The sequence below is a fragment of the Wyeomyia smithii genome, chromosome 2 (genome assembly GCF_029784165.1).
Source record: "Wyeomyia smithii strain HCP4-BCI-WySm-NY-G18 chromosome 2, ASM2978416v1, whole genome shotgun sequence".
Lineage (NCBI taxonomy): Eukaryota > Metazoa > Arthropoda > Insecta > Diptera > Culicidae > Wyeomyia > Wyeomyia smithii.
Window position 1 is genome coordinate 194,017,341 of NC_073695.1, and position 15,495 is coordinate 194,032,835.

The 15,495-nt window shown below is 37.4% G+C and overlaps 1 protein-coding gene across 1 annotated transcript in view; it reads left to right on the forward strand.

Annotated features, from left to right (window-relative positions):
- Positions 1–15,495, forward strand: part of LOC129724075 (zinc finger protein jing homolog) — a 283,694-nt gene that overhangs the window by 132,941 nt on the left and 135,258 nt on the right. The window lies entirely within an intron of this gene.

Sequence of the window (15,495 nt, forward strand, 5' to 3'; positions counted from 1 at the left end):
CTTTTTATTTTCACCATACCTACACCAAGCACAATCGCAGCTGACATGCTGCTAACCTCAGTGTAAATTGTCTCGTGTTATTATATCCTACTTCTCTGATAAATTGTTTATATTTTTCCTTACCATAATTTGGCTTACGATAGACATCATCATAAACGAAACATTCACATTACGATTATGGCACACATTCATCATGCCGAAAGAAGATTTTCATCTGCTGCCGGGAAACAGAATTTTCCCCTAAATCTTCATCGTTGCAACATTTACGGTTCCGATTCTTATCACCGCTTGTATATGTTCGTGTTGCCGTGAAACCGTGACGAATGGAACGGCAGCTTGATGGATGGAAGGGTCTGCCAATCAATCGAACCACATCGCACTCACTCACTCGCTCACTCACTCGTTTTCGTCCTTGCCGGTCGCGAACTGGCGGCAGCAATAGTGACGAACCCTGGAAGTAATCACCCTCATGATTCGATTTCGTTTTTTCCCTCTCCTTTCCTCGGACTTACATTTGATTTTCCTGCAATTCATTTATTCATGTATGTACGCTTATAAATGGATCAATTTATTGATCTTTTTTCTTCGTTTCTTGATGATTCCCGAAAGAGGAATTGTAATCAACTGACGACGAACTGGCGTGCGATCTTCTCTCGATACATGCAACGCTACAATTTCCGTCGAAGGATGCCCACTTTCAACCGTATCCGCAGAAAAACACTCCAATAGGTTTCGGTTAGCTTTCGAGTATGGGATAAAATTACACTTCAAAAGTCCTCGAAAGCCCTATCTGGATGAATCCAGACGGATATCGCGACTACCCGTTCCTCCTTCCAGTACCTCCCCAGTTTCTTCCAATCGTAAAACAATCGCGTGCGTTTCGATAGCAGCCAAAGCAATTGCTATTGTTATTTATTATTAAATTAGGAACGCGTGCAGCAAACACCGCATTTGAAATGTTTTTTTCCCCCTTCGCGGCAGTCTGGAAGGTATCTTCTTTACGCCCTGTTTTTTTTGCTATGCTTGCTCTTGCTGCTTTGAAAGATGTGTTCCCGTACACGTGATGTTCGTTTCACAGGAACGACTTCGTGTAAAGCAGATTGTGTAAACGACATTCGAATCCGCATAAGATATGTTTTTGAACTGTTTCCTAGAAGTGATTCCATGAACGTAATAATAAAACTTTACTTTGTATTCCAGTTGGGAAACTGTTAGTTTATGATAGCGTAGCAGCTGAGGTGGAGAGAAGTCAATGCCTCTTGGGAAGGCAACGCGTTGTCAGGTGCACCAAGGGGCCATCCACATACCACGTGGACAGATTTTTGACTATTTTAATGTAAATTAAAGACTAGAAGGCATTCCAGCCTCATTTCTCAAAACTCAGTATGTCTTCTTTTCAACTTTGCTGAAAGATGCCTTCAACGAATGCGTTGAATCAGGATTGTCTCCGGATTTTTGCAAAATAGCTTAGTGTTGTACCTTTTCATGAGCCGCTTGTGATTTGGCTGATGGTGTTCCACAGGGAAGCAATATAGGCCCGTTGATGTTGAAATGAGATGATGAAATGAGAGTCAGTATATGTAAGCTTCCTCTCTCTATCTCTCTCTCTATCTCTCTATCTCTATCTCTCTCTCTCTATCTCTCTCCATCTCTCTCTATCTCTCTCTATCTCTCTCTCTATCTCTCTATCTCTCAATCTCTCTCTCTCTATATATCTCTCTCTCTCTATCTCTCTCTATCTTTCTCTCTATCTCTCTCTATCTATCTCTCTCTCTATCCCTTTCTATCTCTCTCTCTATCTCTCTCTCTATCTCTCTCTATCTCTATCTCTCTCTATCTCTATCTCTCTCTCTCTCTATCTCTATCTCTCTCTATCTCGCTCTATATCTCTCTCTATATCTCTCTCTATCTCTCTCTCTCTCTATTTCTCTCTCTCTCTCTATCTCTCTCTCTATCTCTCTCTATCTTTCTCTCTATCTCTCTCTATATATCTCTCTCTATCTATCTATCTCTCTCTCTATATCTCTTTCTCTTTTCTCTCTCTCCTCTTTATAACAGTATTTTTTATTTTGTTCATGCATGTCCAGTTTTATTCAAAGTGGCATTCAAACAAGGAGAATTCTGTAAGCGATTGTACAGTTCGCTATCAACTGCACAACAATTCTGGCAAAAAGTTCACGGTAAACCATTTTGAAAGCAAAAATCCATCGGTTTCGACTGTGTATAATTTTCTGCTAACCTCAACAATAATCCACCAGCCAGGTAATGAAATACCGGCCAGAGTAGTGGACAGAAAAGACTTTTTCCTTCTTGTTTAAATCATGGTTTAAGCCTAGAGGTTTGATTAACTGAAGATGTAAACGTAGAACTATTGTTTGAACAAAATTTTAATATGCATTTCTTCCAAAACACCATACCGATGTAAGTGTTATAGCCACATGTGTTGCGGCTAGATAAAGCAACTCCTATTCCCACCTTCGCGAGGTGCCGATCTGGATACGAGTAAGCTTAGCGGAGACCGGGTAACCAACCACCGCACATTGGGAAAAAGGACCCAAATTCCCACTAAATAACCGCCGCTGAGCTGGCAACCTGAAATATAGCATTTTTGCCTTTCTCCTAGAAAGGTATAGCAATCACTGGAAAAACCAAAGGTATAAAAGTGGTCCCAATGGCCGAATGTCATATACCACTCGACCCCTTTCGACGAACTGAGCATTTTCTGTATGTATGTATGTATGTGTGTATGTGTGTGTGTGTATGTGCAACTTTTTTTTCTCACTCACTTTACTCAGAGATGGCTAGACCGATTTTCATAAAATTAATTGCAAATGAAAGGCCTAGTTGCGCCATAGGTTGCTATTGAATTTCATTGTAATCGGATTTTTAGTTTAGAGGTTATGTATCAAAATGTAAAAATCACGAAACATCAATATCTCATAAACCACTCAACCGATTTCAATAAAACTAGTTTCAAATGATCGGGCTGTCTCCAGAACACTTAACTTTTGAATTTCGTTATGATTGAACATATGGTTCAAAAGTTATGTAAAGAAAAGTTATCCTGAGGTTGTTTAAACTCACTCATTTTTGTCAGAGATGGCTGAACCGATTTTGACAAAATTAGTGTCAAATGAAAAATCTAGTTGCCCCATAGGTTGCTATTGAATTTCATTGCAATCGGATTGTAATTTTGTCCGTTGTTCATAAAAATGTGAAATAACATAATGAGAGTAAACATATTGACTTTCTCCTAACGATCACTGGCTAATTAAAAGGTGGGAAAGTGATCCAAATGGCCGAATGTCATATACTACTCGACTTAGTTCGACGAATCGAGCATTTTCTGCATATAAGCATGTATAGGTGTATATGTTTGTGTGTGGGTGTATACGTGTGTATGTGCACCTTTTTTTCGCACTCACTTTTCTTAGAGATGGTCTGACCGAACCAATTTCAATGATATTAATGCAAATGAAAGGTCTAGTTGCCCTATAAGACCCTATTGAATTTAATTTTAATCTGATTTCTAGTTTAGAGGTTATATATCAAAAAGTAAAAATCACGAAACATCAATATCTCAAAAACTACACAACTGATTTGAACAATATTGGTTTCAAATGAACGGGCTACCATAAAAACCCTTAACTTTTGAATTTTATGAAGATTGATCATCTGGTTCAGAAGTTATGGAAAGAAACGTGTTCTGGAGACTATTTAATCTCACGCATGTTTCTCAGAGATAGCTGGCCCGATTTTTATAAAATCAGTGTCATATGGAAGGTCTTGTAGCCCCATAAGACTCTAATGATTTTTTTTTACAAACGGATTATTACTTTGCCTGTTATGTTTAAAAATGTGAAATCCAGCTATAAAATGAAACATACTCCGAAGACTACATAAACTCACTCACTTTTCTCAGAGATGGTTGACCCGATTTCCACAGAATTAGTATCAAATGAAAGGTCTAGCTGCCTTATAACACCGTATTGCATTTTGCTGTAATCGGACTGTAACTTCGTCTGTAATGTATCGAAATGAGAAAATCACGAAACTTCATTATCTTAGAAACTACACAACCGATTTGAACAATATTGATATCAGATGAACGGGCTAGTTAAGGGTTAACTGATGAATTATGGTTGAACACGTGGTTTCAAAGTTTGGCTGCCCTATATGTTACCTTTTCATTTGATTGTAATCAAACTTAAGCAATCGTTATGTTTTAATTTGTAAAACAACGAAAGTCTATTATCTCAAGTATTCACGACTCATTTGAACTTAACTAGTGTCATACAAACGAGTCATCTCTCAAACTTACAAATAACAAACAATTCATAACAATTTGATATGCTGTTCAAAAGTTTTGGAAAGAAAAGAAATTCAAAGACTATTCAACACTTTACCTGCTTTGATCAATATATATGGCCTCAACATGATTTAAATGTGGTATCGTACTATCTGAACGATCCCGGTATCGCTCTTGATTAAATTGTTCGAAATTTATTTCGCGATTTCTTGAGCACTAACATTACGACAAATTTCATATTTTATACTTTAATTACAACATCAATATTTTAGAACCCAAAGAGTGAATAAACCTTTATTGGATTTAAGCATTCATGTAAATCTATTTTTACAAATAATAAGTTTGAATGAGAAAGGCTGAGTCTGACCGCTAGGTGGATTAATTTAGGTTTTTATGTAGAATTGGTCAATAAATCGATTGGTGATGGTTTCATCCTGTGCATGGTACGGGAAAGGGTCTATTTTGCACTTTGCACCCTATATTTGCGTGTTTTTGGGTTTACTCTGTCTGGGTTTACTGTAGCTTTGATTGCCGCAGAAATTTTTGTGCAAAAACGAATACATCAGCGAAAGACTCCATAGAGTTGGTTTCATTCAGTTCCCAGCCCTAGAAATGGTGTATTTCACCCCATTTCAGCTTATATATGTGATTTTTGTGCTGAAACGTGTAAAACAACAAACGCCGCTCAGTAAGCTGAGTCAAAAGTGAAAATTTGTATGCAGGAGTTTTTGGAGCCGAAAAAGGTTATTATGTTAGTTTGAGGCCGAAATCACCACAAAAATATTTCTTGCTTCCAAAAACCCTCACATGCCAAATTTGGTTCCATTTGCTTGATAATTCTTAAGTTATGCATAAATTTGTGTTTCATTTGTTAAGGAGCCCTCCCTTCCAGATGAGGGAAAGGCCTTAAACCAGCATAATAACCTTTTTCGGCTCCAAAAACTCCTAAATACATAATTTCACTTTTGAACAGTAAGCTGAGCGGCGTTCGTAGTTATACACGTTTCAGCACAAAAACTACGTAAGTAGGGTGAAATGGGGAGAAATATACCAATTCTAGGGCCGGGAACTAAATGGAACCATCTCTATTATTTATTTATTTCTTCAAGCAAATGTAGACTACAGTTATATTATTACAATGTTTTCTTATATTCTATACATTATTTCCAGTAGTTAGTCGTTTTTTGATTTGAATTCTGCCCATAGTAATGTCGATATTTTCGCAGTGCCGGTTATAGTGACGCATCATGCGATTTATTGGGCCATTTTTTGAGTAGTTGGTTCTGTGGGAGTTTTCCGAAAATATTTTACGATTTCTTAATTGACGACTGGGTGCATAAAAATTTAATTGTGATAATAGTTTAGGAGATTGCACGCGTTGAGAAATAATGTCATTGATTGAATAAAGCATTGAAAGTTCGCGGCGTTCTTTACATGATGGTAAGGGAAATGCTGTCCAATTTAGCTTACGAAGCGCGTACAAAAGAAATTGTTTTTGGACAGATTCAATGCGTTCTTCATGTGTTACAATATAGGGATTCCATGCAATGCTACAGTATTCCAGAATTTGTCGGACGTATGTAATAAATAATAGTTTGATTGTATATGGGTCCTGAAAATTATGGCCGGAGCGTTTTATGAAGCCCAACATACTATTTGCTTTGTTGATTATTGTGTTATAATGTTCTATGAATGTAAGTTTGGAGTCTAAGACAACGCCTAGGTCCCTTACAATTTTGCATTTTTCTACTGGTTGGTTTCCTAAGAAAATGTCTGTTGGTGGTGTTACTATTTTTCTGCTGAAGACTATTGAATTACATTTTTTAATGTTGAGTTGTAATAGACTTTCGTTGCACCAAGTGTAGAATACATTAATTTCATTCTGGAATATTTAGAAGTCTTCTGCATTGATTATTTCTATAAAGAGCTTCATGTCGTCAGCATATACAAGCACATGTATTGATTTATGAAGAAAGGAAATGTCTTTCACGTATAATATAAAAAGAAGAGGAGGAACCCCAGAAGTTACTTCTATTGGGTTTGAAAAGGAATTCTGAAAGCGAACTATTTGTGTTCGTTTTGTTAAGTATGACTGCAGCCATTCCAAAAATTTTGTTTCCATTCCGTATTTTTCGAGCTTGAAGAGCAATAACGGTATGTCGATTTTGTCAAATGCCTTGCTAAAGTCCGTATAAAGAGCTTCTACGTGGTTGCCGTTGTCCATTACAGTCAAAGTGAAAGTTATGAATTCCAAAAGATTTGTGGTAGTTGATCGGCCTTTATAAAAGCCGTGCTGTTGAGTTGTAATTTGGTTTTTTACTTGCTGAAAGATTTTTTCATTAAATATTGATTCAAATAATTTTGGAATGCATGAAAGAATGGCTATTTCACGATAATTACGAATGTCAAATTTGGCCCTAGATTTGAAAATTGTCACTAAATATGAAGTTTTCCAGAGTTCTGGAAAAATTTCATTCTCCAGAGACATGTTAAAGAGGTGTAGTAAAGGTGTAGATAGTTCTTCTGGCAAGTTTTTGAGAAAAATTGGAGCTATTCTGTCAGGTCCAGGACCTTTCGTAGCGTCTAAATTTTTAAGTGCGTTCTGAATTTCGAATTCAGATATTTAATTGACAGATATAGAATTTAAATATTCAGGAAATACGAGAAATATTCGCGGTCTGTTTCTTCAAATGTGATATATGTTTCTTGAAAAAAAGTGGCAAAAATACTACACATTTCATTACTAGTATGTCCTACATTACTGTCAAGATGCATTCGTGATGGAAAGTTGTTACTTTTTAGTTTGATTTTTACGTAATTGAAGAAGTTCTTAGAGCAAGACTTGATTTGATGTTCCATTTTACGGTTATGTTCTTCATGTGCAATTTTAATGGCTGCGTCAAGTTGACAGCAAATTTCTTGGTATTTTTGAAGATTTTCGCTATTGTTGTCTTTTTTGTATATTTTATGTGCTTTTTGTTTTCTATTTTTTAGGTTCTTCAATTGTGAATTAAACCACACTGGATATTTGTTGGTGTTCGTTCGTCTTCTTTATCTTATTGTTACATTTTCTGATATAATTTGATCAATAATTTCATAAAATTCTTCGTTGACATTTCCTTCTTTACAAATTATACTACGCCAATTTATTATGCGTAGTCTACGTTTGACTTGTTCGAAGTCAGTTTTGTGGTATTCCGGTACATCCTCGTACTCGCAGTCGCTAGGGTATGAAGTGTTATTCATTACTATTGAATATTCAATTGCTGTGTGAAATGCTTCATTTTTCCAGATGTTCAGTTTGTGAATAATAGGTCTAAATATGCATTTTGTTTGTTTTTGGCATGATTGATTTGATATATAACACTGCAGTATCTTTTTGGCAAATCCTCAGAACTCGGTCTATGGGGCTTATCACGGGAGTCACTCCACGATGAAGTGACAACCGTAATAGGCACGGTGAAAGTGATTCCCATTTGATTTGCACGCGTCTTTTTTCACCGTGAGATTTTTTCACTTCGTTCTCACCGTGAAGTGACTCCCGTAATAAGCCCCATAGACCGAGTTCTAAGGATTTGCCAAAAAGATACTGCAGTGTTTCGTTTTCGCCTACGACAAGTCATTTTTGCATACAAAATTCAGTCGCAATCGTAGCTACGACAGAGTAAACCCAAAAACACGCAAATATAAGATAAAAAGTGCAAAATGAATCCTTTTCCGTGCCCTGAACAGTATGGAACCATCACTAATCGATTTGTTGACCAATTCTTCATAAGAAATGCTATATTTCAGGTTGCCAGCTCAGCGGCGTCTATTTAGTGGAAATATGGGTCCATTTTTTCCAGTGTGCACCGGAGGAAACTTTTATAGTATGCTGACTGGGAAGGGGGGTCATACATCGCTGTCTCCTCATGTTAGGGGCAGCGTACAACAGCGTCTGATCCGGACCGGGCGCTGAATCATGAAATACGGTACCTCATCTACTATATCCAAGACGGCCTCCCCGTCACGAAGCTAGGTAATGCAGCCCTAGTAAGGTAGCACACCGAATGTGAATTACTACGAACAATCCAGATAATATTACGGAACGGAATAATCGGCATGAACCTAGGCGTTTGGAAAAGGACAACGATGATTGGCAACTAGGTACTTGGAATGTTAAGACTCTACTCGAACCGGCACGGGCTTGTATCCTGGCTAGAGAGCTGCGAAAGGTGAATGTGAACGGCGGACACTGCATTTAAGTACCACATCTACTACAGTGGCAACATAGAAGCGAAAAGAGGAGTCGGTTTCGTGTTAATTGAGAAACAGATAAAACGTGTATTTAGATGTTGGCCTATGCGTGTTTAGGGGTAAAGGGTAAACTCTGAAATTATAGCCCAATCAATGTGTCCAGACCGACTAATGATAAACCCGATGACGAGAAGGAAATCTATGATCTCCTTGAGAAGACGTACAGTGAGTGCCCAGGACATCAAGATAGTCATCAGAGATTTAAGGTCGAGCAGGAAGTCCTCTTCCGCTCTGTATTTGGTAGAGAAAGCTCCCACTTTACTACGAACGAGCCTGAGCATTGTCAATTTCGCTGCAGCCAGAAGCATGGTTAACTGTAGCACTAATTTTGCACGCTGAAATATTCGTAAGCACACCTGGACAATGTTTTAATCAATGGTCGGCAATTTTTAGATGTTACAGAAGTAAGGTTGGTCAGAGGATCAAACGTTGACTTGGATCACTATTTCACCCCCGTAGAAAATACTAAACCAAATACGTGAACATAATTTGAATCCAAACCACTCGAAATTGAGCGATAGGCCGTTTGGCTAGAAAATTCACATTAGCAAGCATTGTTATTCTTCAAACAGCTGTTGAATAATTTAAATGCCAGGAGATTCTGACGTTACCCTTGGTTCTTTTAAGAATATTTATGAATTTGACTTGAAAACTGCTAAATGGACATTTATCCCCCATTGAAACTGAGTCGATTAGTTCTACAAAGCAGCGGCACTTCATTGTTGAAATATTCTCCAGTGCCTAGAATCAACCAAAGCATAGATCACATTACTAAACCATATTTTCGAAACAAAACATTTATCGATTTGAAGAAATCTATTTATCCCTTGAACTAGTTACCAAACAAATGGTAGATTATTATCTCGTATGTTTTATTTTTCTATCTTCATTTATCTTCAAATGTGCTCTGCGAACTGCTCAAATACATTTCCATCTTTTTTCTTTTGTTCAGGGTACAGTGGACAGGTGAAACCCATCATAGAGTGCTAGAGAAGCATTGATCATCAGACGATTCCATACGTACAGCTTTTTGTTGTTGCTTCTATTCACATGTGCTAGAAAACGATTTCAGGTCGCTGGTCTATTTACAGTGAACATCCTGATGAGAAATGTTCTTCAGAAGGGAAAACATTTTACCACCTTCTTCCTGTCGGTGGTTCCCACTAGCTTAGGGGAGGTGTTTTACTCTATTTCATTTGGTGCTGTTGTTAATACGCCATACGTGGTGTTCGTTGTTTTAATAGCTCCGGAGTATGGGTGCATTTTCGGATCCTTCGCCCGCCGGTCTGCTTTGTGCCCTTGCCATCTGCTCGATTTTTTTTGTTCATTTCCTTCTGCTGCAAGATGCGATTGAAAAATTGGTACAAGATGAATTAACTGAAAAGAATGAATGCTTTTTTTGGTGATTTGAATTGCCCAATTACCGATTTTGATAGATTTCGTGAGTAGATAGTCGTGAACAGTACAATTTCCGAACAGATGAAAATATAAATGCAGATGTAGTCGAACTTGTTGTACTTTTTTCCGTAAAATGCAAAGTTAATTCAATCTAATTGAAGTGCAATTTCACTTCATTTGTTGTCTATTTACATTTCTCTCCCTTGATTGACACTCCCAATGGAAATATTCAATATGAGCAAATTTCTGCAATTACCAGAACATAAAACAAATAAAACAAACGTTATTTGTGCCCCTATCAAGGACTTTGGCTTTCCCTTCTTCAATCTTTATGAAGTCGACGGTTTGTCTCCGTTTTTCTGGTTCAATTCATTGCGTGTAAACAAAATTTCCATTTAGCAAGGCTGAAGGTGTCCTCTGTCAGTTTTTAGCCATAAACCATAAAGTGAGATTACAGAAAACTGCAAAACCGCACTAATGGGTGCGAGAAAAATTTGATCCGAAAGGCTGACAAACTCCACCCCTCCATCGAAAAGTCAGAATAGAATCCCCTTCCCGTGGGAATCGCTGCAAGTGGTCGCTCGAAATCGAAAAGTTGATTAGGGGTGCGATTTTTACGACGAACGGCGCGCGCGCACGCATGGTTGCCGGGAAGCGCTACCAGGGCCAGGAACGGTGACTTCTGTTGCCAATCGCTGAAGGGAAGGCAGACGCACTTGGGACGAGCAAGAGTACGGGTGGAATCCTTCGCTCCGAATTGTTTCTTGTTTTCCAATTCCCTCGAGCGATGTTTTCCACTTCATAGTGTACGCAGTTCGTAGTTTGCTGATTGATGACTATCGACACGACGAGAACGATTGTTTGGGGACTGGCAATTTCCTTTATCTTACAAACTCCATCATTAGTTATGGTCAATTCAGTGCTGGGCCATTCCTGGTTGTTAGCTTCCACTCGGCTATTGAAGAATTTGATTCCACATAGAAAACATGTTTTTTGGCTATGCGCCTTGTGGCGCCAGACCCCTTAAAAATAAAAGTCATAATTTCGAAACATGGCTATGACAACAATTTTTTTTTGACTGTAGTAAACTCTTAGGTACCAAAATTTTTTGAATGAAAAAAGAGCTTAGTATTTTTTTTTTGTTTTCGAATAAAGTTATGATAAAACTTAAAATAAAAGTGATCTTATTTTATAAAACTTATAAAAAGTGATCAAAACATGACCACGTGGTTTAGGAACGCCCTAAGCCAACGTAGAAGCGAGGAACCCGGTGAGCTATTACTCTGCCGCACTTCGACGCACTTCTGCATGCCCTAGGGGCACTAAAATTCACAGGAATGGTTAAAAAGCTATAAAAATATAAAGGGCAACTATTTTGAGCTTTGGAGCAACTTTTTTTTCGCTTTTGTCGACGAGTTCGATTAATGGAAGGTACAGTTACGCTTTTGAATGTTATTACAAGTTTTGAATTCAAAAGCATAGAATGAATATAAAAAATTAATGTTTTAGTTTTTTTTAAATTTTTTATTATAGAGCTAACAGCTTTTTCGATTGATTGCAAAATTTTGTCTTTACAAATTTATACAAAATTCTGCAACTGACCTTGTCCTTCCAAAAAAACATACACTATATAGAAAGTTTATATTTTATATTTTTATTTATTTTTGAAAAATTTTTTTTTTTGAAGTTATTTTTTGTTAGTTTATCATGTGTAGCTTTCGTAGAAATAAGTCAGTGTTTGTGTTTTTTTTAACATTCTTTTTGTCTCATAGTGCATATTTTGACGTAGAACTACGTCTTTCAGAAAGTTACGCTGCATAGGGATGTAAAATGAAAACCTGAATAATTTTGAACGCCTGTAAGTCGTTTTTTTCAACGGATTTCCTTCGTTTATGCAACAATCGTTAGAAATATTAAGTATGCACCCACTCAAATTGCAATTTGATTATGCGGAATGTCGTACTATTGAAAATTGTCAAGCAGATTTCGTTTGCTTGCTCTCCCTAACACGGTCGATTGAATATTATAACTTGTTTTACTGGGAATGCACTCTTTGAGTTATATAAGACCCTCAATCTGCTCAAATCACTCATTTTACTAGTGGAAGATAGGAAGGACGGTCCCAATTTAGTAGCAGCTGGTAGCAGCAGCCGGCAGCAATAGTTGCAGCGAATACCAGTAACGGTTAAGGTAGCTTTCGGCTCAAAAAAATAATTATACTAGCAGTTGGTGGGACACCAACGGCTATTTCGTCCGGTGAGTATTCTGGATTCTAGCAATCAAAATCTGCTGGCCGTCTAATTTTCAGTGTGAACTTCTTACTGTGCTGTCGGAGTGCCTTATTTCCACTGTCGGTATAACACAGAGATGCGATCAGCGTTATATCCGATTAAAAATTGAACAACAAACTAGCTTTTTAGGATAGAACAAATAAATGATTGAAGATTTAATATTTTCTCAAGAGGTTTTTTGCTAGAATTACATAAAAGCGAAATACTTTTTTAATCTACATGCATTCTGACTGTTGAAACTTGTTTGCGCCGTTTCATTCCTAGTGAAGTTGTATTTTTTGTGTAAATTAAAGTCCGGAAGGACTTATTCTTTTAAAAATATTTATCAGTGCCCGATAGCCTCCAAATGTATTAGTGGCCGATCAAATAAACAAACAAATAAAAATATTCATTACACTTCATTCAAAATGTTGATGGTTAAGTCGACTTTACGGCAGCAATTCGAACACCATCCTCATTTCTGTCAACACGAACAGATTTTTTTTTGTCTTCCAGCCGCATAGCTGTAATATGCAACACGCAACAGCATAATAAACTGTTGTGTAACTGAGAGTGCGCCGCATCTTCTGCTATCTGCTTCCAATCGTCAAGAAAAGAAGAAAACGCTTGACGGTCCAAGCCGGAACACGATACTGGTTATATTGTTGCGTGTATGAGAGCTCCATCGGGATTTTTCCGCTGTTTACCAACATAAAATGCAACTCGTTACGTCTTGTGTCCAGCGAAACTTGACAAAAAGGCGGAGCTAATTACAAAACGGGCGTTGTCTCTTGCAACATCTCTCATTCTTTGGGCTATATAATAGCCTTCTTCTGTTCAAACAAATCATTTTACTATGAGATTGTGCGATCGTCGGACTTAATTTAGCAGCCGCGGATTAAATTGAGAATCTGGCACATTAAATTAAACTCCTAACGCATTTTTGCTGTATATCTCAAGTGACATCGAAACGATAGAGCCAAGCTTCGATCTTGATCTTGTAATAAGTCTTTACACATAAGCCTTTACACATAACCCTTGTGACTTTTTTTTGAAATGCCGTCAATGTTTAGCTAATCTTTTATTGATTTTAATAATTTTTTTTAAATTAGCTTCTCAAATAATTAATTTTAATATTTCTTTTTAACTTATTTTTCTCACAATTTTTTTCAGAGTGTATATTTTTTCAGAAAGAAAAAAATATTATCTGCAACTTTTCCTAAGACGTTACACCATTCGAACTAACCGGTTTGACTCAAACCATATTTGTAATGATCAATACTTTTTCTGCGTAGCATTTCCACATAGCGTTTCAAAAACGAATCGTGATTAAAAAAACAATAGCACAAAATGGCATCTTCTACCCATAGAACCAAAAAAAGTTTCAACGAAAATGAAAATGGTTGCCCGTTTTTTATGGAATTACTCAGTGTTTCTCCATTTTCTTCCAATAAACGAGTATCTCGTTTAAAACAAAATAACAGTGTTTATGAATGTGATTACATGAAAAACGCTAGAACATAAATAAGCAGTGGTGGGCACCATTCCGCTAATTCGCTAATTAGCGACGCTAAAATTCAGTTAGCGATTTAGCGATTTCGCTAATTTTTGAGCTGGTTAGCGAAACTGCTAGCGTCGCTAAAATTTTGGCCTTCGAAACGCTAATCGCTAATTCGCTAAATTTTGTAGAGAAGCGACAATAGAAATATTTAGAAAAACTGTGAATTGCTGATGGCTTACGTTAATTGCTTCGAAAGATGAACAAACGAAAGTTACTTTTGTCAGTTTTTGTTTACCTTAGAATGGAGTTCCAGTTATCGTACAAGTCACAGGAGCATTTTGAAGAACAAGCACAAGGTCTAGGTTGAATTTTCGGCACACCAAGAACTTTGGTAAATTGCAAAGCGCTTGAAATTATGACAACTTTGGTTCTTTTTCGATTCAGATAATAATTGAATTTTTATGAAAACATTCCTAAGAGTATCTATTTTCAATGCAAGCTAGATAACTTTTGTTATTCTTGTTTTTACAAAATCAAATATGAATACCGTTTCGTGAACCTCTTACTGTAAATAGCTTTAAAAAGTAATTGTTTTCGTTTGTTTAACCAAAACAGATCAAAGTAGTCCAAATCTTACAAAACACGAGCAATGAATATAGCGATATAACAATTTACATATTAAAAAGTTAGCGATTAGCGAAAGTTCCGCTAATGTGGGTTTAGCGTTTAGCGTTCAGCGATTATCGAGCTAAATTTTCCGGTTAGCGACTTAGCGATTAGCGTCGCTAAATTTTCGGTTAGCGGTGCCCACCACTGTAAATAAGACATAGAAAAACACTGATCGACAAAATGAAAAAAAAGTGTATTCCAAAAGCTATAATAGGTTTTTAGCCATTCCTGCTGATTTTGGTGCCCCCAGTCACCCACATTTTTTCAGAGACTTCAGTGAGTTTTCTCGTAAACATAACGTTGAAGCGACGAACCTGGCGAGCAACTACTATGCGACACCCTCATGTAAGTTGACGCGTTTTGGTAATGGCTAAGGGCACCAAAATTCACAAGAATGCCTTAAAAGCTATAATCTTCCTAGGGCAGCTATTTCGAACTGCAGGGCAACATTTTTTTCGCTTCTATCTGTTTCGGTTTAGTTGTGGTGGTGCGAATTTTTTTCAATTGTCGCAAAAAGCCCTTTCTAACTGATCCACAAAAGCTCTTGGGCTACTACGCCAATTCCGTACATCCGGCTCCTCCAGGTATCATCCCTTGAATCTTGGAATATCCGCAAATGCTGATAAAATTCAACAAAATTAGCAATATGACTACCCTACTCCACTAGTCAACTCGATGCCGTATATCGACAGTGCAAGTGTTGTTATGGCAAAAGAGGAAGAGGTAACTCGTACCGAGTACCGCGCGACATCGGATCGAAACAGAACGGAATGAAACGAAGCTAAATGTTATTATGGCTCGGCTCGGGCCCAACCAAAGCAAAGACGAACAGAGTGAAGTGAAGGGAGAAATTTATGATCGTGACGATAGGTGGTAGAGATAGAGAGCGAGGAGAGAGAACGGAGAAGATAAAAAACGATCGAAGTGTGCGTGTGCGTATTTTTCTTTTTACTTGTTCTATCGCTCAATGATCGGTCGGAAAAACTTCTGTGCACTAGTGTGGGTGAAAGCTTCTACTATTCGCATGTTATTGCTATATGTTTGTATTTATG